At 43.7% G+C, this 24,603-nt stretch overlaps 1 protein-coding gene across 7 annotated transcripts in view; it reads left to right on the forward strand.

Moving 5' to 3' along the window:
• The first annotated feature begins 7,095 nt into the window (after positions 1-7,095).
• The window catches only part of SLC41A2 (solute carrier family 41 member 2), an 86,640-nt gene continuing 69,132 nt past the window's right edge, over positions 7,096-24,603 (forward strand). Inside the window, exons 1-2 of one of the 7 annotated variants that reach the window (XM_037160638.2) lie at positions 7,096-7,192; positions 13,988-14,081. The gene's annotated coding sequence lies outside the window, so the exon portion shown is untranslated. Of the gene's footprint in view, positions 7,193-7,228; positions 7,290-13,987; positions 14,082-18,300; positions 18,323-18,616; positions 18,924-24,603 lie in introns of those variants that run through there. The other 6 variants (XM_037160639.2, XM_037160640.2, XM_037160644.2 and 3 more) reach the window with 6 other exon arrangements.

Consider the following 24,603-nt stretch of genomic DNA (forward strand, 5'->3'; position numbering starts at 1 on the left):
CACAGCCAGTCCTTGCGGCTGACTGGCCTAGATAAATACCTCCCATTGACCTGCCAACAGCAATAGGCTCAACTACAAGAGGAGGAGTACTCAGCCCACATAAAGGACATACCTCTAGCACCACCTTAGGTCACAGGGAAGACTGTGCCACTGGACCCTACAGGACACCTACTATTTTAGGCCACTCTACCAAGTCAGGAAGTCATAGCAGATCTACCTGATACATAGAAACAAACACAGGGAGGCTGCCAAAATGAGGAGACAAAGGAACATGGCCCAAATGAAAGGAAAGAACAAAACTCCAGAAAAAGAACTAAACAAAATGGAGATAAGCAATCTATCAAAAAATGCAGGGTTCAAAACACTGCTTATAAGGAAGCTTAAAGAACTTAGTGAGTAGCTCAACAGCATAAAAATGATCCAGTCAGAAATGAAGAATACACTAATTGAAATAATAATTTACAGGGAAACAACAGTAGAGTGGATGAAGCTGAGGATCAATTCAACGATTTGGAACATAAGGAAGCAAAAACCAATGAATCAGAACAACAATAAGAAAAAAGATTCAGAAAAAAACAAGGATAGTGTAAGCAGCCACTGGGACAACTTCAAGTGTTCCAACATTCGCAGCACAGGGGTGCCACAAGGAGAAGAGAAAGGGCAAGAAACTGGAAATCTATTTTTAAAAAATGATGAAAGAAAACTTCCCCAATTTGGAGAAGGAAATAGAAATACAAGTCCGGATGCTGAGAGAGTCCCAAACAAGATGGATGCAGAGAGGCCCAGTCCAAGACACATCATAATTAGAATGTCAAAGACTGGAGATAAAGAGAGAATCTTAAAAGCAGCAAGAGAAAGGCAGTTAGTTATCTAATGGGGAGTTGCCACAAAACTCAGCTGATTTCTCAAAAGAAACTTTGCAGGCTAGAAGAAATTGGCAAGAAATATTCAAAGTCATGAAGAGCAAGGACCTATAGCCAAGATTGCTCTACCCAGCAAATAGACGAGACCGTTCTGCATGGTGTGGGCCCAGCTCCCAGTGGAAAGCGAGGTCCTATGCACAGGACCCACGCCCACGGATAGGTTCTCCCATGGGGAAACAGGCCTGCATTATACCTAGGCCGCTTTGAGACTTGCTTTTGCTAAATCTCTCTCACCCTGAATTTAGGCAGAAAGTGCTTACTGTAACTTCCTAAAGTCTGTGCTAACCCTCCCCAGTATGGAGTGTAACCCATTTAACCACTTTTGCCCTTGGTCTGCAACATCCTTTTTTTTGAAGTAATTAGCATCATTCTTTCCTTTGTTTTCTGTAAAAGGTAACCACCTAAAGCGAACCTGTACATAGTAAATGAGGACCATCATGTAATGTGCCCAGAAAAGTAATAAAAGCTTGTCAAAGCAAGGGTCGAGGCACTCTCCCCTTGAGAGAGTGGCTGTGCCATTGCTTTTCCTCCACAGGACTCGGTAGTCCGTGTGAATTTGTCTCGTCTCATCCTTAACGAATGCCATGGACCCCACAAGCCAGGGTTTGCATCAAGCAAAGATATCATTTAGAATCAAAGGGCAGAAAAAGAGCTCCCCAGACAAGAAAAAACTGAAGGAGGTCGTCTTCACCAAAGCATTATTATATGAAATGTTAAAGGGACTTATTTAAGAAAAAGAAGATCAAAACTATGAACAATGAAATAGCAATAAATACGTATCTATCAATAATTGAACCTAAAAAACAAACTAAGGAAACAGGAAGATCAGGGACAGAACCATGGATATGGAGAGGGTTTCGATGGTTGCCAGATAACAGGGGATGTGGGGGCTCTGTGTAAAAGGTGAGGGGACTAGGACGTACAGATAGGTAGTTACAGAATAGCCATGGGGATGTAGAGTACAGCACAGGAAATGGAGCAGCCAAAGAACTTATACCCATGACCCATGGACATGAACAGTGGTGTGGGGGTTGCCTGAGGGCATTAGGGGTGCTAGGTGGAGGGTGGGAAAAGGTTAAAAGTTTGCACACCTATAATAGCATAATTAATAAAATCTAATTTTTAAAAATGCCTGTAACAGCACCTCTAAAAGTAAAGGAAGGTCAATTAAAATGTATTTGTTCATTCATCTCAGTGGTAAAATTATTGATACCCACTCAGGGTTAATCACACTGTGCTAGACTGAAATATAAAGACCCTGCTGACGACCTCTTAGGGATGTGGACTGATAAGTACATCCTCAGGATATAGTATTTCTTTTAAAAATGATTATAGTATAGTTGGCATGCAACATAATTAGTCTCATGTGTCCAACCTAGTGATTCGCCATTTATATGCTTTACAATGTGATCACCACACTGAGTCTAATAACCACCAGTTGCCATGCAGTTATTACCTTATGATCGACTTCACTCCCGGAGCTGCGCACTACAGTTCCATGGCTTATTTCTATAACTGGAAGTTTGTACCTCATTCACCTTTTTCACCCTCTCCTCGCTCCCTCTATGTGGTATTTTTAAGCTCTGTGATCATGCCCTTTACTGGCTATTGTGGGAGCCAAGAGGAAATACCTGGGAAGGCCTGTGGGAGAATGGAGTGTCCCATTTAATGAGAACAGCAAGTCCAAAGTCCAGGGGCAGGGACTCCTGGTCATGGTTGAGAACCGCCGAAGACCTGATGGGCAACCAAGGATGGCAGACCTCTGCTTCTGAAATACACAGTAGAAAAACAGTAGGAATAGGGGACCCTTGAGAAGAGTTTGTGGAGGAAAACTCTTAATAGGGGCCAATCAACATACAAACATTGAAATTCTTTCAATTCCTCCAAATCCCATCCCCCTGGGAACCCTTAGCACAAGTAGTTCCCTCCACCTGAAATGCTCTCTCCCTTTTTTACATCCCCTCCTAAAATTTATCTTAGCTTGGCTACTGATTCTTGAGATTTCAGGCTAACATCACTTTGTCTCAGAAGTCTTCCCTTAGCCCTGCCTGTCTCCCCCCCCCCAAACTTTAGTAGATGCTTCTACTTTGTACAACTACAGCCCCTCAGACTGGGCCCACCATGGCTCTGGATATTGTTGTGTTCATGGGGTTGTCTGTCTTTCCTGACGGACGATTCCAATTCGGGGGTAATCTCAGTAGGGTTATTATCCCCACATTACAGCTGTGGGCTCTGAGGCACAGGGTAGAGTAATGCCTCAGTCCTTCACCCGTCAACAAGGAATAACAACAGTACTTAACCATAGTGCACTGTTGTGAGGACTGAAGGAGGTCACACAGGCAGGGGCTTGGCACGGTGAACTCGCACTGGGTGACCTACCCATCGCTGACTCTCTTCTCTATTGTTTCTTCCAGTTGCTTGAGCCAAATCTTTGGAGGCACCCTTAACACCTCTCTTTCTCTCACACCTTTCGTTCAATCCATTAGCACATACTGCCTGTCAGCTCTGTTCTCAAACAAAAACATTCAGAGTCCAGCCACTTCCTCTGCGACCTCCCTGGTCTGGGCCCCTCTCCCCCTCACCTGGATTACTGTGAAAGCCCCCTCAGGGGTCTTCCCGATTCCTGCCTTGCCCATTGAAGCCTAAATCAGAGAGAGCCAATCCTCTGCTCAGATCTTTCGGTGGTTCCTGCCTCACTCAGACTGAGAGCCCAGGGCCTTCCGGTGGCCCGCAGGCCTCGTGACCTGCCCCCAGCTGCTTCTCTGCTGCATCTGCTGCCACCCCCCTTCTGATCATTTCACTCCAGCCACACAGCAGGTCTTTGCTGTCTCCTGAACACAACATCCACTCTTCTGCCTCAGGACCTTTGTGCTTGCTGTGCCGGCCCCTGAGAGCATGGCTGCTCCCTCACTCTTGTCAATGGAAGAAATTTTTACAAAAAGTGTATTTGAGCCAAACAGAGGACACACCTGGAGGCAAGATCTCAACAGACTGAGCTAAACATTTCAGAAGGTAACACTTTGCAGTTTCTTTCATGCACTTGAGATTAAGGAAGGAATTCAAGGAAGGGTACTGGAAGGAGGGAGGAAGGTAGGATGGGGTTACAGGATGGTTAAGATTATGTGCTCTCTCGGAGGGGCTATTTCAAAGGTGTGTTCACTTAGATGCAGGGAAACAATGGACCAGGCAGGCTTAAGGAAAAGATAAACCTTTCACTAGAAAGTTATAGGCCTGGGGTGTGATTATTCACCACGACCTGCCCCATTAGGAATTTATGATTAGATCACCCCGTGAGGTTACCATTCATTGAATTTCTTTTCATCCGCACTGTTTTCTTCTCAAACTAGCCAGACCTCTCCGGATCACTCTATATAAAACAACTTATGGGTCCCTCCTCCACCCTGCCCCCAAACTCGCCAAACATCTCTTATTTTCATAAGTAGTTATCACCCTATGGGATATACATCTATGTATATTTATACTATTAACCTAAAAAAGGAGGGGGGCTAAAGTGAGAGGTAACAGCATTTATTTGCTACCCAAAGAATAACTATTCTAGAAGCACTGATTCAGGCAGAAATCCAAATTGTGGTCCGATCAATCAGGAGGCAAAGTCAAGGGGTGTTTATGAAAAAGGGAAGGAGAATAATTAATTACCTGAATAGGAGGGAGGAATTTCTGTAGGTTCAGCGAAACTCACATAGCAATGTGTATTTTCAAGAATGTTTTTAATTTTTCAGTCCTCATCACAATACACAGTTGACTGGAATACGATGCTACATTAGACCAACTCCCAAGGTTTGTTTGCTCAGTTTTAAAATTCCAAAGTTTTGAGGAGTAAGACCTGCAAAGCAATTTATCTGGGATGGCAGTGACTCCGTTTTAAAGTGGCTACGCTTACATTATTTTTCTCAAGCTCATGCTAAACAGCTGGGAGCCACTTCTCTCTCCCTCACATGCAACCAAAGTCCAAGTCCTCACAGTTCACCCCCAATCCATTTCTTCGGTCCACCATCCTCTCCCGATCTCTGTTGCCTGCAAGCTGGTCTGCACACATCCTCTGTTGCCTCCTTGTTATTCATTCCCCACACTGCAGCCAGAAATGTCTCCCACAATACAATACATCTGATCATGTCCAGATGCACCCTCTCCAACTTTTCAGTGGCAGCTTCTTTTTGCCTTTAGGATTAAATCCAAAGTCCAGGGCATCGCCCTCCATAGCCCTCCTGCCCACCTCTCCTGCTGAACTAACTGTTCATCTCACTCCAGTCACCTGGGCCTCTCCGACCCCCCCCCCCACCCAGGCCTGAACTGGCTGAACACACCTTCCTACCAAAGGGCCTTCTAAACTGCAATTTCAGCCTCTCCGAGTGTATTCTCCACCCCTCCTTTTTGTAGCCTGGCCTACTCCTTTTCAAGGCTCTGATTTAAGTCACTTATTTTTTTCAAGGCTCAGATTAAACGCCACTTCCTCTTTCTTTCCCTGTGGAGCGGACGGTCCCATCGTTACACACTCTCGTGACTCCTAGGCTTTTGTCTAGCCATCATCTCAACAGTGATTAACACACCGGCTCCATTCTAAGCCCCTTGCTTTGCATTTTAAGTTGCCAGTGGCCAAGCGGAGGATGAAGGAAGAACGTTTCCTATACTCGTAGTACCCGATTTTTCAGAAGGGGATATCTTTCCATCTGCTTCTACCTTGAGCTTTTATTTTCAGGGTCGAAATCTAATTTAAATTTGGATTCCAACTTGAAGCTTAAAAATACCTAAAAAAAATACACATTATGTTGTTGCATGCAGAATGAAAAGCACTGCCTAAGCAAGCAGAAGGTCACCCTCCACGTGCCAGCTGATGAAATTTAGGGCAGTGGGAACCACCGGCTCTCTTAGAAAAAAAAAAGGCGCTACAGTTTCCAAAACCTGGAGAGGGCGGCCTCCTCGGTGTGTACTTTGTGCAGAAATCTTCAAGCACTGCAAGACCCAGTGGAAGGACACTTGTCTGATCAGAACTTCTCTTCTGGCAAAATTTCAAGAACAGCTAATTACTTTTGAGTGAATGTAATTAAAAAGCATTAAGAACACAGCCACTGGAAATACAGTCAAAACACTGTTTTCCATATTCCGTACCATTACACTTTCACCTCCCATTGTGTTTCGGGGTGAGGAACAACTGCGTGGGCCATTTTAAAACGCATGACTGCAGGTGGCCGAGATGTACAGAAGCACTCCCCCACCCCACGCCGAGCTGAAGGTCAGAAAGCAGTTTGATTGAAAAGCAGAAGAGAAAACTGGGTAACCTATGGTCTGGTGTCCTTCAGCCACCGAAAAGCTGCTACTAAATCACTGGTGCGAAAATAAGTTGGTGGAGGCTTTAACCAGAGGAAAAGAATGTCTTTAGCTGTGTAATCTTTAAAATGACAGTCTCTCCCTTAGAATTGATACCCGAGAACTGACGCCTTTGTTTTCAGTGGAATATCCCGCGGGGGCGAAGCCCGTTACCTGAGTCACGGATAAAGGTGCTCAATAAATAGCTGTTAAATAAAATAAATGTGTTCTGGGTTTTACGTTGCAAACTCTAGCTCATTTTTACCTAGATTTAAAAACAAGTGTGGGCCAACTTGAAAAGTGTGGCATCCCGGCCACCTCCACGGCGCCCGTGCACTTTGCTTCTGCACCTCTCCCGAATCGGGAGGATGCTGGGATGTGCCCCGAATATTGATGGTCCTCACAGTGGTCCATTCCTTCTCTCCCGTGTCAGCGCTGCTCTGCCGGAAAGCGTACCTCGGTTTTAATCCCAGTCTGCGAGAAGGGAAGAAGAACCCAGCTAACCCTTGGACTGAGAACAGAAACCATGAGTCATGAATTCGGGGGTTCGGGCCGAGAAGCACACGGTGATGTGGCTGCGCGTGGGTCGGTGGGGACGGAGCGGGAAGCCCGAAAGAAGCCGCAGCCCTTCTCTACCGGCCTCATCTCCATCCGGTCCCCACTCCGCGGCTCCCGCTCCAGGTCGCCGCCCCTGCGGCCACATCACCAGGATCTGCCCCCCACACCCGCCCCCGCCTCGGGACACCACGCGGCCCGCGCCCCAGCCCCCGGCGGCCGCGCGCCTGCGCCTGCGCTGGGCCACCGCGCGGGGGCGGAGCGGCCGGCCGGGAGCGAGCGGGCCGCGGGCGCGGGCTCCGGGCTGTCATCGCGGGGCCGCGGGGCGCGAAGAGGCGCGCGAGCAGGGAGGAGGCGCGGGCCCAGGGCAGCCGCCGCGGGGGCGCCAGGTGAACGCCGCGTCCGCTCCCCGCCCCGGGTGCCTCGGGCGGGTCTCAGGAGGCGGGGTCCCCTCTCCGCCCCGGCCGTCGCTGCGCTCCGTGGCAGGTGGTAACAGAGGGGAAGTCTCGGCTTTGGGCGCGGCGCCGGGTTCCGGGGCATCCCGGGTACCGGAGGGAGGTGGGGCGGGACCCCGGCTCGGGACCCTGGGGCCGGGGCGCGGGAGGGCCGGGGGAGCGCGGAGCGGCCGCGCGGCGGGGTCCGCCTGAGCCGCAGTGTCCCCTCCCGGCCGGCGGGCAGCGCCTGCCCAGCCTCGGGCGGGAGGGCGGCGGACCCCGGCTACCGCGGCGGGTCGTCCGGGGCCCGGACGGTGGGCCAGACGGCGCGTGGTGGCGGAGTGATGGTGGGAGGTGACAGCGGGTGGAGGGGTTTGGAGACAGGCTCGTGCACACCCCAAGTCCACTGCTCCAGGGCTTGGCATTTGCTCTGAGTCACCGTGTTCTTTCATTCTTTATATTGTGGAATATATCTCAGTTAAAAAAAAAAAAAACGAAACAAAACAAACCCAAAGTGTTCGTTTACATAGCCGTAGGTGTTAGATATTACATTACGTGTCTGTTACCCATATATGCAATCTCCTTCTGTAATCGAACAGTGTTGAGATATATTTCACATACTATAAAAGTCATCCTTTGAACGGGTAGCTTTTAGTGGAGTCGCAAAGTTCTGCAGTTGTCGCCACCACCCAGAACACTGTCATCACCCCGAAATGAAACCGCTTCCAGTAGCCGGCACTCCTAATTCCCCCCTTGCCCCACCCCTTGGCAACCACTAACTCGCCGGGTCTGTGCATTTCCCAATTCTGAAAGTTTCATAAAAAGGGAATCATACACCATGTGGCTTTGGGGGGTGGGCTTCTTTGACAGAGCGTAATGTTTTCAAGGTCCATCCCTGTTGGGTCATGAATCAGTACTTTGCTCTTTTTTATGGCTGGATAATACTTCATTTTATTGGTATACCACTACACCACTTTTTTTTTTTTAATCCAGTCACCAGGTGATAGACTTTAAGGATGTTTCCACATTTTGGCCATTGTGCATATTTGTGGATCTTTTTACGTGGGCATGTACTTTCATTTCTCGTGGGTATACATATACATTTAACTTTTCCCACATAGGGGTACCATGTTGCATTCCCACCAGTCAGTGTATGAGGTTCCAGTTTCTACACTCCCTCACGACACTTGTTACTGACCTGAGTGTGGACTGGCTAATTTTCATTATAGCCGTCCTAGTCGGGGGTGCAGTGGTATGGATTCGAATTTCCCTGATGACTAATCATTTTGAGCACATTTCCTGTGTTTATTGTCCATTTGTGATCTTCTTTGGAGAAATGTCTATTCAGATCTTTTGCCCTTATTTTAATTGAGTTACTTGTTTCTTTTTATTCTTGAGTTATAATGTTCATTTATAGAAAAAATAGTTTGTTTGGGGGCCAGCACTGACTGATAAAGACAGTTAACACGGTATTAAGCAACAGGATGCTTCTGCTGAGGAAAGTTAAATAAGTGCCACTTAAGTCTTTCAGAATAAATACCCTGTCGATTCCTGGGCATCTTCTTGCCCTTTTCTGTTTTCTGCTATTTTGAGAAAAGCTACAAAAGGTGTGTTCATGACCAGAGTTGAGAGAGAGCACACATATTTGGCATTTTCATATAGTCTATGCTTGCTTCGAGAAAAGTCCCGGTTATCATTTTAATTACAGAGAACTTATTTTGGTGGCTAGCCAAACAAACTAATAAAAGTTAAAGGTCACCTATTAATTAAAACTTGACATGCTTCTCACACAAAGTGGAAGATCCTATGTTTCCTAAGTTTGTGTAGTCTTCATTGTAATTACATTTCCATGTGGTGGCAAATAAATATTTTTAATGGCGCTGAAGTTAGAGCCACTTACCCCTGAATGGGTGCTATGCTTACTCTGCGGTCTGAGTGAACACAAGTTCAGCATGAGATTCAGGCCCTTCATTGCAAAAACCCCTAAAAAGGCATGACAATCGCAATGACCTGGAATTCAGGCCCATTTTTATATTACTCTAATAGGACTGTTCTACCAAATTTCGGAAATGTTATAGCAAATAAAATGAAAGATTTCCAAGTGGAAATAATAGATAAGTAACTTATTAAAAGTGTGCGTGAGGGAGCATTTGAGACCTTGCTCCTCACCACTGTCTCAGTGCTCAAATAAACTTTTTTGAAATTAAAATTTTTTTTTATTGTTTATGCTATCACAGTTGTCCCCATTTTCTCCCCTTTGCCCCCCTGCACTTTCTCAGGCAATCCCCACACTGTTGTCCATGGGTCACGTATGTATGTTCTTTGGCTACTATATTCCCTACGCTGTACTTGACATCCCCATGACTGTTCTGTGAGGACCAATTTGTACTTCTTAAGCCCTTCACTTCAACTACCAAAGTGTAACACAATGGCAACATTTAACCCATTTATGCCTCAGTGACTCCATTAGTAGAACGAGGCTAGTAATTTCAGTATATAAGTTGAGTATTATTTTGTTCATTTCTTTTAACCAATGGAATGTTAACGAACATAAATATAACCTATCCAACCTAGTATTGTTCCTGACTTACCCAAGGGACGTAAAATACCTTGTAGCTACCAGTGCGTCCTCCAGTTGGCCTTTCCTGTCCCCTGGAGAGGGCAGTAGGAATAACTGCAGGGATGTGAGCCCTGGAAAAAGCTGGTCGGAGTGGGCCTACCTCCATTATGGCAGACTTCTAGGCACGCCTCCTCATTTCTCTGAAATTACTGTAGTTAGATTTCCATAACTGTAAAGTAAAATACAAAATGTATCCAGTAGGGTTCAAAAGCGAGGACTCTCCGTCAGATCATCTGTCTAAGGTGAGTGGACGATGAAATCATTGCTTTTCCCTTGATCACCTGCCCTGAGGAAGTGCGACTCTGGACTTGAGGGGGGTTAGGAGAGGTGAATAGTATGGGATCGTGGAACATGTTGGAGGTTTGGGTAATACTTGCTCTAGTTCTAAATGGGTGCGTGTTGAGAAGGGAGATCTTTGGACAGCATAGGGGGTCTGGAGGATGAAAAAAGAGAAGCACGGCCCGGGCTGGTGGGGCTCAGTGGATTGAGTGAGCCAAGGGGCCCCAGGTTCAATTCCCAGTCTAGGGCACATGCCTGGGTTGCAGGCGGCTTCTCAGGGGGGTGCGTGGGAGGCAACCACACATTGATGTTTTTCTCCTTCTCCTTCTCTCTCCCCCATCTCTATAATAAATAAATAAATAAATAAATAAATAAACAAATAAATAAATAAATAAAATCTTTAAAAAGAGAAGCATGAATGAGAAACAATCTAGAAGGGATGGTTGCAGGGTATAAGACAAATTCAACTTACTCAGACATTTTTGCCCAAGAAAAAGCTCTCAACAGGAAAAGTGGCAGAGCCCTTCTTGTCCTTCATTCCGTCTCCCTCCTGTTCCATTTCCTCCACCCTGCTCCTCCCTGCCTACTCTCCTAGGACCCAGAATCGGACTGGGATTACTATTGTTCATGTTGAAGGTTCTCAGTGCGCTCATGACACCCCTCTCTCTAGATTTTGGTCACAATGAGATCAAATTCAAGAAGCCAGGTGAGGATTAAAGCATTAAAATTCAGTTTCCTTGTCATTCCTGATACAGCTGGGTAGGAGAAGTTAGTTTAGGACTCTATTCCTTCTCAGTTTGCCTCCCCACTCAAAACTGCAGCACCAAACACACTGCCGGTCTCGCCTCCTGCAGGGAGGGAAAGTCCCATGGCAGCGAGTTTATCTTATAGGAGTCGGACTAGAAAGGACAACTTTCTCCTGCTGAAAGCGTGCAAATCCAAGGAAGCCAGTGAAAGCTCAGGGGTGGGGCTTACTGGAGCACTGACCTTTATCCCTATTTTAGCCACTAGGTAAATCACTTACCTGGAGGAGGAACCACTGCTGGGGTGAAGAGAAAGAGAAGGTGTCCCTTCAGTCCTCAGTGCTCTCGTCTTTGCAGAGAGGAAAAGAACCAGCTCTCTAGCATCAGCTATGCTGTGGGTAGTAGTGTTTTGTAGCCTAGCTTAAGAACTTAATCACTGCCTATAAAATTAAAACTGAGACCTTGTTCTCCATGGAAATAGCTAAACAGTTTTTAAGTGGGTGATCATTTCATTGTGTGGTTAAAGATAGGTTATTCAAGTCCATTTTCTTGTTTTACTCCTTCAATATATGTTATATCTAATATATGACAGTCACTAGGCCAGGCCTTCGGAATTCATCAGTGGGCAAACTTGTTCTCATGGAGTTTGCAGCCTGGAACGACAAGTCCAAGTCCAGGAAAGCACAGTGAAAGTGAGAAGGCATGGAATACTTTGGGAGCACAGAGGAGGCGGAAGTAATTAATCTAAGAGGGTCAGCGCTAAGATCGTAAAGTAGAATATGAGGTAGCCAGGGAAGAGGGAAGAGCAAGGCAGAGCCAGGGTGTTTCAGGCAAAAAAGAACAGGTGGAAAGGCCAAGAAGTGTGAGAGTGTTGTCAACTAAAGTAGCATTTTTCTTTACCTTTTTTTTTAGAGTTTCCACCTATAGGTGAGATTAAAGTAGCATTTTTCCAGCTGCAGGCACCAGGCACCTACCAGTAGATTGTGAAGTCAGTTGAATGGGGTGCACACAGATGCTTGCTAGATGGTGCGCTATACAGTTAGAAATCCCTATAGTGGAGGAAACTGAAGTCCGGTGTGACCGCAGGGTAGGTGGGGGTGCTTATGCGATTGCGTAGGATTTCGTTAACCTCATTAAAGATTTGGATTTATCTTAGAGGAGCTGACAAGGCATTGAAAAGTTTTAATCAGGGCCTGATTAGATTTGTATTTTCTACATATTCCTTTGAATGCCTGGTTTTTCAAATATCAACCTGAGATTTCTTGGTCCAGTGTTACAGGGATTCCAAAATCGGTTCTAATCTCTTTTTATAAAAAGTCGTTACACTGTTTTTTTGTACTGAACCTTTCCATTTCATAAAGATTCCTTGTTTGCCTAAGTGTCTTTGAACAGAAAGATCTATGACAGCAGACCTTTCCTTTGTGTTAGCAAAGTGGTTGGCACCCAGCAGAGACTAAGCAAATCTTTGTTGATAGAGTACAAATACCCTTAATAGGAGAACTGTTGCATAGCAGCGACATGACCTGGATGTTGCTTTTGAAAAAAAAAGGTTTCATTAGGAATTCTTTCCTTTTAGTTGAAATCATGTGATAGAACCACATTCAGTTATTTAAAAATTTAACAAAAAATAATCTTATGTTAAGACAGTAGTAAAGATAAGAAAAAGAACATCAAACTTTAAAAAAATTATTTATTTTTAGAGAGAAGGGAAGGGAAGCAGAGAGGTAGAGAAACATCAGTGTGTGGTTGCCTCCTGTGGACGCCCTGCTGGTGACCCGGCCCTCAACCTAGGAATGTTCCCTGACTAGAAATTGAACTGGCGACCTTTTGGTTCACGGACTGGCATCAACCCACTGAGCCATCCTCATCAGCCAGGGCAAACATCAAACTTTTTGATTTTGGAGTGCCTCCTCCTTAGGAGTACAGGGCACTCAGAGATTGGTCATGGGAGGAGGCAACCCAGCTGTCATTTATATTTTGTTTGAACAGAAAGGTATTCTCTGAGCCATCACCAAAAATTGGTTTTATAAAGATGGCTGGGGACAAAGGGAATAAATCAGATTAAAATGTATCGCTTATATGAGATTAATGGAGAGGTACAGGGAACTAGATTTAGATCTTAAAAGAAGTAAAAATAGAACATCTGTACACCCCGGAGAACTGACAAATAAGAATTTAATGATGTCAGCTTGTTGCCAGAGAATGATTATACAGTCACAGTACTGTGACTTCACAGAATTAGATCGTGAAACCCATCTGTGAAAGAGGAATTCTCCCAGGGTATGGTTTTGATAAGTGGCAAGAGAAGTTATGAAAAATTCATGAAAGGTAGGGCGATTTCAATTTCTGAATCAAATTTCTTTTTAATGCATTTTTGAGGTGTGGAACTTTGCTAATTAGTTTTGTAAATTAGGTTTTATGTATCTGCAACACAAATGCTGGAATCAAAATTTGCTAATAGAGGATGGCTTTTAAAACTCATTACATTTTATATTTTTATGTTTACAGAGTCCTATTTTAAGCTGTGCCTCATAGAACTTAAACTGAAACTGACTTTTATAAATTCACCCTAAGGAAATAATTTCAGAGATGGGAAAATATTTTGCTTGAAGATTTTCATTTTCATTGCAATGTAATGTAGTCAAGAAAATGTCCTGCTATAGGGAAGTGACTCATTAAAATGTGGCTGGCAATCCACGTGAGAAATTTAACTATTAAAATGCTTTTTTAGAGCAATGTTTTCTTGTTTCTTTTTAAATTAAAAAATAAAAAGTGCTCAGGATAAACAAAAGCTCAATAATATAAAAATATGCAGGACTTAAAAAGTGAAAATTGCATTTCAGGTTTTTCTTTACCCTACCAAGGTAGGCCGACCCAATTCTCCAGAGGCCAGTGCTCTCAGCACTTAGGATCTGTCTTTCCAGACTTTTTTCTTTTCTTAACAGACTTTATTTATTAATTTCTAGGGAGAGGGGAAGGGAGGGAGGAAGAGAAGGAGAGAAACATCAGTGTGTGGTTGCCTCTCGCACACCCCCTAGTAGGGACCTGGCGCACAACCCAGACACGTAACCTGACTGGAAATCAAACCGGTGCCTTCTTGGTTTGCAGGCCGGCATTTGATCCACCAAGCCACACCAGCCAGCTAAGTCAGTGATTTTCAAGCTGTGCTCCAGTGAAGAGTTTCTGGGTCTTCTCAAGTCAGGTAAGGCGGGTGCTGAGTGGGCTCAGGCGGCCTTAACCTGGACTGCTTACACCTGTTTTACATATCGGGATTCATAGAACAGTCCATGTAAACAAACAGTTTCTCTGTATTGAAGAGAAATGTTTAAGAACAATTGGCCTAATTCAGAAAATGAACCCCCCAGTCCCCTACGCAGGAATTCCAGATCTTCCCTGGTTTGGGTGCTTGGTCAAAAGAATTAGCTCACAGCTGTCTTCATTGTCCAAGCAGTTTCCAGCCTGGTCACCATACACGTTGTTAAAATACCCTTCCCCCATTTTTATTCCCTGTCTCTCCAAATCCGACTTGCTCTTTAAGGTTGAACTCATCCTTGTTTTGTTCATTCCTTTTAACATGTATTTAGTGAACACCTACACTTTGAATAATATTAAGTGGGGAATAGTATCAAACGTTCATAGACTAGTTAAGGGTGACCTTCATGTGTAAGTGCAGGAAGGTATTATAAAGTTAAGGGCATTTTGGGGTGTGGGTGCCAACGATACAAGTGGTCTCTTCTGCACTTCTATGGTACTTATTAGTGTGAAAAGGGCAGGTATGATATCATTACATTTCTGGGTCTTTTGGTAGTATTTGCTCATCTACTAATCAATAGAAGATAATGCAGACAGTTTACCTGTGATTTGGGGATGAGACCCATAAAGGAGTTGTTTTCATTCTTGAGCAATCAACTATGTAAAAAAAATAATAACTTGAATCCAGTTTACTGGATTCCAGCGTTGGGCGTGAGCAGAGTTGGGAGGGAGTACTAGAAGGACCTTGGTTCTGTATTCCTTGGCCTCCATTGTCACTAACACTGGTGTACAGTTATCATAACACAAAGAATTGCCGGTAGTGTCCTCTGCCTCATTAGCTGTTTGGTCAGAAAGTCATGAATTCAAGTCCTTTGTCTTTACTTACTAACTCTAGCTTGGGCGTATTACTGAACCTCTCGGAGCTGCGGTTTTCTAGACTAACGTATGAACGTCTATCTCCTGGGGTTTTACAAAGAAATAATATGAGACAAGTACATATAAATGGAGCCTATTCTTTTTGCTTGAAGTGGCATCAATGATCCATAGAATGGGTGGTAATTCTCCTTTCCTTTAAGTTTAAGTTTTATATATTTTGGAGGACTTATGGATTTATGGAACTCTAGTTCTTTGAAGAAGTAGTGTGTGGTTGTTTATTTGTTTGTTTTGGGCTGATGAGTGGCTATTTGGATAAGCTATTCATATTCCTGGTAAGGCTTGTATAAACAATATAGTTAAGTAATAGAGCCAAATGAACATATAGTGGGGAAATAAGTGTCTTTCATCATCACGCAGAGTATTCTCCCCAGACTAAAGCAGACTGTTACGCCTATAATCAAGGAAGCCAAATTAGTAGGTGGTCCCAGGGTCTAAAGGCTGGCCAACTCTTTTCTTCATTGTATCTGCCACTTTCTTCTATCTTTTAGATAACAAAGAATTAATAAAGCATTTTAATAATAACTTCCCAGTACTCTTTAAGTAGAAAAAAGAAAACTCTTCAACTCTAGTATTTCTAGATTATAGGGTTTCAAAATAACTGTAGGCAAATTCAGGATGAATTCTACCTTTCTAATGCATACCTGTCTGGTTGGGTAGACCTAGACTTCAGTTCACGATAAACCTGACAGTATGGTTTAAGGTAGTCTGTTTCATTTGCTGATTGTAAAGATGTTATTTGCATATCCGTTAAAGTGGAAAGATGCATCAGATAGGATATTCAACTTTAACAACAGTATCAGAGCTACTTCCTATTCCAGCTTTCATTTTCTTTTTTTTTAAAGATTTTATTTATTTACTTATCTTTAGAGGGAAAGGGAAGGAGAGAGAGAGAGATAGAGAGAAGTATCAATGTATGGTTGCTTCCTGTCTGTCCCCGATGGGAACTGGCTTGCAACCCAGGCATGTGCCCTGACTGGGAATCGAACTGCGATACTCTGGTTCGCAGGCCCGCACTCAATCCACTGAGCTATGCCAGCCAGGGCTCATTTTCTTTTTTAAAACTCTGTGGTTTCCTCAAGACCTGTGTTGTCCAGTATATGCAGGCTCCATTTAGTGTGTGTATATACTTTATCGCATGCAGGCAGTTTAATTATAAGTAAGATGAGTAAGTTGTATCAAATGTAAATATTAAACTTAAATTGATTTTTTAAATGACAAAGGTGCTTTCTCATTAGGAAGAAACATTTCAATCGACCAAAGATTAGTAAAGAGTGCATTTGCTGGTTTTCAGAGAGACAGAAATATGGAGTGCTTCACGAATTCGTGGGTCGCCCTTGCCTGGGCACAGGGCTAATCTCTGTATCGGCCCAACTTTAGTTTTCGTGCCTCCGAAGTGAGCACTCAATTGATTTTTAGAGAAAACTGGAACAAAACAGTTGATCTGAACATTATAAGCCACGGGTGGGTTCTGTACAGCAATGTCCACTATTTTTTTAAATTAAAAAACATCATCACCCGGACCATATGCTTACTGATTTGAGAAAGAGACAGAGAGAGAGACTTGAATGTGAGAGACAAGCATTGATTGGTTGTTTTCCATTTGTGCCCCAACCAGGAATCAAACCCGCAACCTAGGTATGTGGCCTGACAGGGGATTGAAACTGCAACCTTCTGGTTTATGGGATGACGCTCCAACCAGCTGAGCCACCTGGCCAGGGCACCATGTATAATATTTTTGTGATTCTGTGATATAGTATATTCCTTAGTAAGGGAGGAGGAAACGGAAAGTTAGGCTTTGAATCTTTCATGAAAAAACGTATAATAATGAAAAATAATGATGATAATTAGCTACTATTTATTGAAGGTGCAGTCCACTGCCCTAAGCACTTTATATGCATTATGTCATTTAATCCTCACAATAGCTCCATGAAGGAGGCATCTTTTCCCGACGAAACAGAGATACGGAGGCATAGATCCCTCGGCTGGTGAAAATTAGAACTGAAGCCAAAGCAGTTTGACTTGCGAGCCCAGACTCTTAACCACTATCAATATCTTTAGTGTGTTGACATTTAATTTTTTTGAATCATAATCATCTCTCTTAGTTGACATATGAAGATTTGCTGGATGTGTCCCTTGAAATTCTCCTATAAAATCACTCAGTGCAGGTCTTGATGTTTGCTCATCAGACTAAAGAAAGCACAGCCAATACCAGCTTCGCACAGAGCAGAAAGCACTCGCCAGTGATGCCCTGTGAACAGCACAGCTTTGAGCGGGTCGTTAATATTCTCTTGTTGAAAAGGTGCTCACCGGACTCTGCCTTCGCACCCAGCCATGGGATTTGGACTGTGCGTGGACTTTACAATCTGAATTTACCCTCAGGCTACTCGGTAGAACAAAACCTAGTCCTGGCTCGGTCCCGGGGACACAGTCACCAGGCAATCGAAGTGTGTTTGAGTGATGAGAAGGGAGCACCAAAAGAGAGAAACACGTTTAAATAACTTAATGTTCAGTAATTCTTAAAGACACAGTGAAGTCATCGCTTTGGGAAAAACACCGTGTACGACTCAGACTTTGTTTGGAGTCGTTATCGTTTCGGATTCTGCGTGGTGGACTGTGAGGGGGACGGGCACGTGGTTGCCGAGGTGGCAGCGTGGCCCCGCCCCGGCGCCTGGGGGGCGGAGCCAGTGACTGATTCACCGTCAGCTCACAGATGCGCAGGACACACGTGGAATCACGGCTCTGAGAAACAAGTGCAGCAGGGCTAGTGGTCCAAAAGCGTTGAGTGATGCCCACCGAGGAAGGGCTGCCGTTGCCTGCCGTGGTGTGCTGTGCTCACAGTGGAGGTGCGGGGGCAGGAAAGTAGGAAAGACGGAAGGACTTCGAGGGCTCCCGGGGGTTTTCGAAAGAGTAAATTGCAAATAGCCATTAAAAATAACTTTTTCGGATGGTATTGATAAGGAAAAAAATTTGGTATTTTTTTGAAATGCAAAAAGCAGGATACAAGACAGTGTACCATGTGAGCCTATTTTTGTTTTAAACATATGTGAGTGTGTGTATAAAAAATAGTAATGCCAGTGTATACACAAATATGTGATCAGTGATTATCTCTGGATGGTGGGTTTCCAGAATAATTTTGTTTATCCTTGGCTTTTTTTTTTTTTTTAGTTTTTGCATCGAACACACATTGCTTCTGTGGGAAAAGAAAAACAGTAAAAGAGACTGTGCCAGTGGACATCAGAAGCAGTTTCAAATGAGGTGTGGAAGAAGGGCAGTCAGGATACTTTTACGAGCAAAGACCGTTATGTGGCAGCTGAGTAGGTTTTGGGGTGGCTTTGAGATAGCTTGAACTTCAAGCTGGACTTAGAGCCCTTCAGAAAATGTTCCTTTTTTAGAAAAACAACTGGCTTTTGAATAAAAAAGCATACCGCCCTGAGCAAAGGGTAGAAGAGAGACTTGATTGCAGGGAGTAAAGGTGGAGAGTTAGGTCATTGTTTCAGTTCGATGCCAAGGTAATTGAGTAATATTAACACTATGTACCTGTAGTTTATCTAATCTGCGTGCAATGTCTCGTCGCCGGTTCCTGGACCCGAACAGACTGTGCAGGCCTGTGTATCAGGGAGCACTGTTGAAGGGAAGTGCGTTTTGGGGAAGGTGGAAAGAAGCTCTGGCTTCACCTGCCTGGGTGAAGCTGTTCCAGCCGGGGAAGGTGTTAGGCCAAGGCCTGAGGAAGCCCCCAGTGTAGCAGCCGCCCTGCTACACCCCCTAGTGGAGGGTGCTGTCATCTAGTGCCGCTGCTGCTGCCTCAGCTCCGGGTTGGGGGAGAGGAAAGGGCCGTGGAGAAATCGGAGTGCTCTGAGTGAGTGTTTGAAATGGGATAGCTGAAGATGATGAGGCGCCCTTAATCTTAAAGTGGAAATGAAAAATGATAGCCTTACAGGTGGCAAATTATTTCTTTCTCACTTTGCTTTAAAAGTTTTGTTTTTTCTTTTCCATGTTGATGCATCAGCTTCCTTCTTTTTCCCCCTCTCTCAAGAAGACTTTTAAAACTTTGATGCATTGGCATCCTTTCTGTACCTTAAAATTCTGGAAGCTTTTATCTTCAGTTTAATTATACAAAGAGTCAAGTGCATACTTTAAGTAGGTCCCAGAAGTGGGTTTGCATTTTTAAAACTGAATTCTTTCTAGGAGTGTAAGGATGTGTTAAAGGTGAAGGTGTGAAAGTGTACTTTGGTACAAGTTCTGAATACTAATTTCTGCTCGTTTGAAATGCTGATGAACTCTACTTATGTGGCTTCTCAATTGAAGTATTTCAGATTCATAAGTACCAGAGAAAAACAGTGAGAAAATGAACTATCTTTTACACAAGTGTGCTATGTCAGTTTATAAAACAACGTCTACAAGAAATAGTGGTTTCAAAAAAAAACTAGAAAACCAGTACCAAAGAAAATAAAACTAGGAGTGTCATGTTAAGATGAATAAATTGATCATAGATTTGAGTTTCGGGTGTAGCTGTAAATTTCTTTGCTGCTAAAGTTGTAAAAAGAAGGCTGGCTCAATCTTTATTAAAGAAAAGCAGAAATACCAGTTTTCAGTAGCATGGCTTTCTGTAATTGTAATTTCTAAATAAAGATTTATGAGGAAGTGATATGTTCTCAGTGGTAGATTGCAAGAAATTAATGATTGACAGTTACATGTCAATTACAGGAGCAAGTTATTAACTATTGGGTAGCTTTTTAAGTAAGATACAGGTAAGCAATGTTTAATATAGAGTAGGGGAAGTCTACCTTTTTGTTGTTTGAAAACAGTTTTTCAACATCAAAACAGTTCTCTGATTCAACTTGCTTGCTGTCCAACCAATTCATTAAGTTGTTTCAAGCAGTAGCAGTAATTAACTTTTCTGGCAATTGTTTGCTTCCTGTATTATAAAAACAAAACAAAACAAACACACAAAAACAGAACTGTGTATTGCTATCAATTTAGTGGGAACACCTGGTTAAATGAATTTTTTTTCACATGTTTCAGTTGACTGATTTGATAGGGGCTAAATACAACCCAACCGATGGCACTGGTCGGAATAACTGCACTTTGTTTGTGCAATACATTTAGTTCTGGGACACACGCCTTGTTTACTCTGTCAACATTTTCTCAACAAGTAGGAAAGGTTGAACTGTCGGCTGTCGTTTAGTTGATTCATTGGCTTGTTTTTGTCATAGCTTCTTTCCAAACAAAGCATTCTTTAAACTATTCCCCCCCCCTTTTTTTTAGTGGATTTGAGGGTTGTGATTCTGAAAACAAAATCAGTTACCCTGGGTCTGGTTTCTTTCTTTCTTTTTAAATTTTTATTTTGCGAATGTTTGTTAAAGCTGGGACAGTGAAACAAGAAAGGGCCTAGAATAGAAGAAGCAACAGGAGAGACCTAGGTGGGGCTGCCCTGGCTCCCTAGAAATGTCTCGGGAAAGAAGTGAGTCAAGGCGGGGCTGCTGTCAGCTCGCTGGGAATTCAGATAAAAGACGGCCTGGGGGACTGGTTCAAGGGGTTAGGCTGGGACGAGCTATCGCTGCCCATTGCTCCCCTAGTGGCGAGTCTCGTGGGGTCCCTTAGAGTTTCGGAGATGCCTGCCTGTGGGGGAAGAAGAGGGGGAAGGGAAAGACAAGGGCTGCTCCCAGGAGGCAGAGCGTGCCTGTGTCTGGTTTCTTTTGGAGAATTATTTGAGCTGTTTCAGTATTTATTACACCGAAAGTTTATTAAACCCAGTGATGATATCTCTGGGCCTAGACAGTTTTTTAAAGCAAATATTTAGTTGTCTTTTAGGCATACAGAAACTTCAGGATTGCTAAATTTTATGACAGTCTTTTGTGTCAGTGGGCAGTCTTAGAAATGAGTGATTGTTTTACGGAATCTGCTAGCTTTTGGATGTCAGTAGCTGAATCACGTCCATAACGTCTCAGGCTCTTGTGTTTGGTAGAAAACATCCAGACCACCAGTTTTACAGCCACCACAAATGACTGGGATGGCAATTCATTGCCCTTTCATTTTTCTACCGTTTTTCTTAACTTGACCGGAAAGTTTTACATCACTACTTATTAGTGTATGCGAGTGCTTGAATTCAGTGTAATCAGAGAGTTTCCAGTTTAAGCCAAAGAAGTCAAGGTGGTTTGTTTGTTTGTTTTTTTTAAGAAGTTAACTGTGTGTTTCAGCCAAAAAAGAGACGCGGGGGGTGCGAGGAAGGGAGGTGCTTTCGTTCCACTTCAGAGGTGGGCCTTTGATTTAGGGAGGACAGTGTTTGCGAGATAGCATTTCTTAGCACTTTTTGAGGCACTTTTCCATGAGCTGAACAATGGTAAAAATTACAGGACAGGGTACGTAGATGACTATAGCTCAGCTGTGTTTGGAGCCATTTGAGACTGAGACCTCACAAAGTTTGTGGGGGCAGTTATTGAGGGGCTCACCTTCATTCTTTAGCATTGTTACCCTGGGAGAGTTCCTTTTCCTCAGAGAGCTAGGGGGAAGGGGCAGGAGAGAGCCACTCTTTTTTTTTTTTTGCTCATACATCGTGAATGATAACATGAGTTATACCTCTGCCCAGCGACACCAGTACGTTTAGAATTCAGGAGATTTCTTTTACATCATCCTGTTGATTTTTAACTTTTGCAGGTCAAGCGATATATTAAATATCACAGAAAACAGAACGTCATCTGTGCTATGTGGGAATTGGCAGTGGGCGACCAAATGGATACCTTTCTTCTAAAAAAAGTTTTCTTTTTTTAAACTGTAGGTCATAGGAAAATTGCCAACTACGTTTTGAGCACTTTAGCCTGACTTTTCTGTCCTCTTGTACCCTTAACCCTACGTTAATTTGGGTAGATTTCTTTGAGGTAGTATACTTCTATTGTGACCTTTTGAATGAGGCGAAAGTTCTTGTGTGTTGGGAAACATTGGGTGTAACGTGTAGAAGGAAGAAGCCTGGAGAAAAGAGATTTGTAGCTGAGGGAATAATTTACCTGGTTCAGGTAATCTAGCAGAAGGCATTGGGTTGGTGTCAAATAATTAGGAACCCAAAATAAGCAATGCAGGGAGCTCAGTGGATAAGAATGATGAAATCAAAGGGCTAACCCTGAGAAATGGTTTCAGTAATAGCAGTAGGGCCAGCTCAGGCGGAGAAGGGAGGCCTTTGCTATGATCCAGCAATGGAGCTGGGCTGCCCTCGTGGGCTCTGCTTACTTCTCAAAGGCGAAGAAGAGTTTGGCAGTGAGGTCCTGGCAGGACGGTAGAGAGCGGTGTCACAGCGAACACGAGGAAACCAAAGGGGTGCTGCTTAACAGCTGTCTGGCATGTGTCCCGGCAGTGGTTTGGTGGTAAATTATTTGGGAAAAGGGAACTTTGGATCAGAAATGGAAAAGCTGAGGAATTCAGATGATGAAACTGATATCTAAAAAGCTTTTGAAAATAGTTTTTGCTGGAATGGAAGGAGTTGAATCACTGAGCAAAATTAATGAGGATTTATGTTCACATAGGTTTGGACCTTTCAGATGAACTAGCTGAAGGCAGGTGAGCAGCTGTAATGTCAACCTGCTATTTGGGTGCTGCAAAAAGCAAATAAAGTAGACACGATCCTTCTTTGTGAACCCATTATACAACAAAACAGTTAGGTACTTACTGGGTATGGGTTAAAAGGGCGTACCAATTTTCTTTTTTACAAAACAAGGAAATAATTTGTATAATACCAGTTCCAGCCTAGTTTTGTTTGGCGTGATCTCTCTGCAAGCTAATTTTACTGAGCACATAATACATCCTGTTTGGGGACCGTCTACATTTCAGTAACAAAAACATAGAAGACATGTTCAAAAAAATTAAAGAACCAGGATGCACACTTGCAAACCGTTAAGAGTAAGAATACATAATAACCATAATTAGACTTCTAGGGTATATTGTATGTGTGTATGTGGCTGATGACAAGAATAAATGTACAGGCGACAACAATCCTGTGGAGAAAAAGGGGACGGCACGGCTGCTCTGTCAAGGGGAGAGCACCTATGGGTGCCTCGGCCACTCTCTCAAGGGGAGAATGCCTCAACCCTTGCCTAGACAGGCTGTTATTATTTTTCTCAGGTCTTACATCAGAGAATGATTTATTATCTATTACATAGAACATTATCGTCTACATTCTAGGTACAATCAAGGAAATGAAAATAACATGCAGAGGGGGATGGCGATGAGCAGATTAGCTCTGTCCTTGGGCAAATTCACACAGGCTTTGGATATTACCTTGAAGATGGACAACACATTTGTTGTTTTAGACCAGGGTGATGGAGTTTTAGCAAGAGCAAGCCATAACAGTCTGTATGCATTTTCTAGGCCTGATTCCCACGGGAAAACCGGTTGGAAGGTCTGGCTCCTGCCCACCACTTCGAGTCTGTAGGTTTTCCATACAGAGCTGAGTCACATTTGCCAGATCAAACCAAACTGGTCCCGTACATGTGTACATATGTGTCAGAGGACTGTGATCTAACTTTATTCATGCAAATATAAAACATCCACCTGATCAACAAGTTTCGAGATTTTTTTTCACTGAATGTGATCATTACTGGTAATAGATTACATGAAAACCTTTTTACTGTTATGGGAAGATAACAAAGTATTCCACTCCCGTCTTAGGCTGGATTAGTCACCCGACGTGATTGGGCGCTGCTAACTCACAGCTCCGCTGGATTTTCACGGGCTGCTATTCAGCCTTTGCCAAGGAGCAGGACCCGCCTCCAGCAGAGCAGGCCGATGTTCTCCAAGACACCGCTGCAGTACCTCGCCACACAGGCCTCGCGCTTCTTTTTCTTAACTTTTACCAATAAGGAGCTTTCGTAGGAATGGTTTTTGGGTTCGTGACTAAATTGAATTCATCACTGTAGTAGTATTTTCATTTCAGCCAGCGGTTCCCTGACACAACAACTCTGTGGCCAGTGCTGGCCCGGGACAGAGCTTTCCTAGGGACGTGGAACTTTCGTACCTTTAAATGTGTTCGGTGGAAAGGCTGCCTTTAGTCTGAGATTTTTGTCCTTTCTACTTTTTTTATGGTGTTTAAAATGTAAGCTTAATTTTTAGAGAAAGATTTTTAAAGATCTTTTTAGATTATGTGGGTATACACTTAATTTTTTTCTAGTATATTGAGACATAATGGATGTATATCACTGTGTGAGTTTTAAGTGGTCCATGGTACACACCCGTGGAAGGAAATTTCTACTACCAAAGTGCATTGCTTAAAAAAAATACTGTTAGGACAGAAACTCAGACTGGCTTAATCAATGAGGGAGTTTTGTTGGCCCATGTAAGTGGGGAGCTCCCGGGTGGAGTGGGCTTTAAGTAAATGAACTAGAAGTTTTAATTACGTTGTCCAGACTCTGTCATCATGGCCTAGCTCTGGTTCTCCTTGGAAAGTAGATGGGCTTCCACCAAGTGGCGGTGACGGTGGTGGTGGCAGAGGGAACCTTTTCAGTGAGTGCTTCAGAATTAGGCTATTCCAAAGGGAAGCGAGAAAACCCTCG

The sequence above is a fragment of the Artibeus jamaicensis genome, unplaced genomic scaffold, assembly GCF_021234435.1.
Source record: "Artibeus jamaicensis isolate MK-2021 breed Jamaican fruit bat unplaced genomic scaffold, CSHL_Jam_final contig_233, whole genome shotgun sequence".
Taxonomy (NCBI): Eukaryota; Metazoa; Chordata; class Mammalia; order Chiroptera; family Phyllostomidae; genus Artibeus; species Artibeus jamaicensis.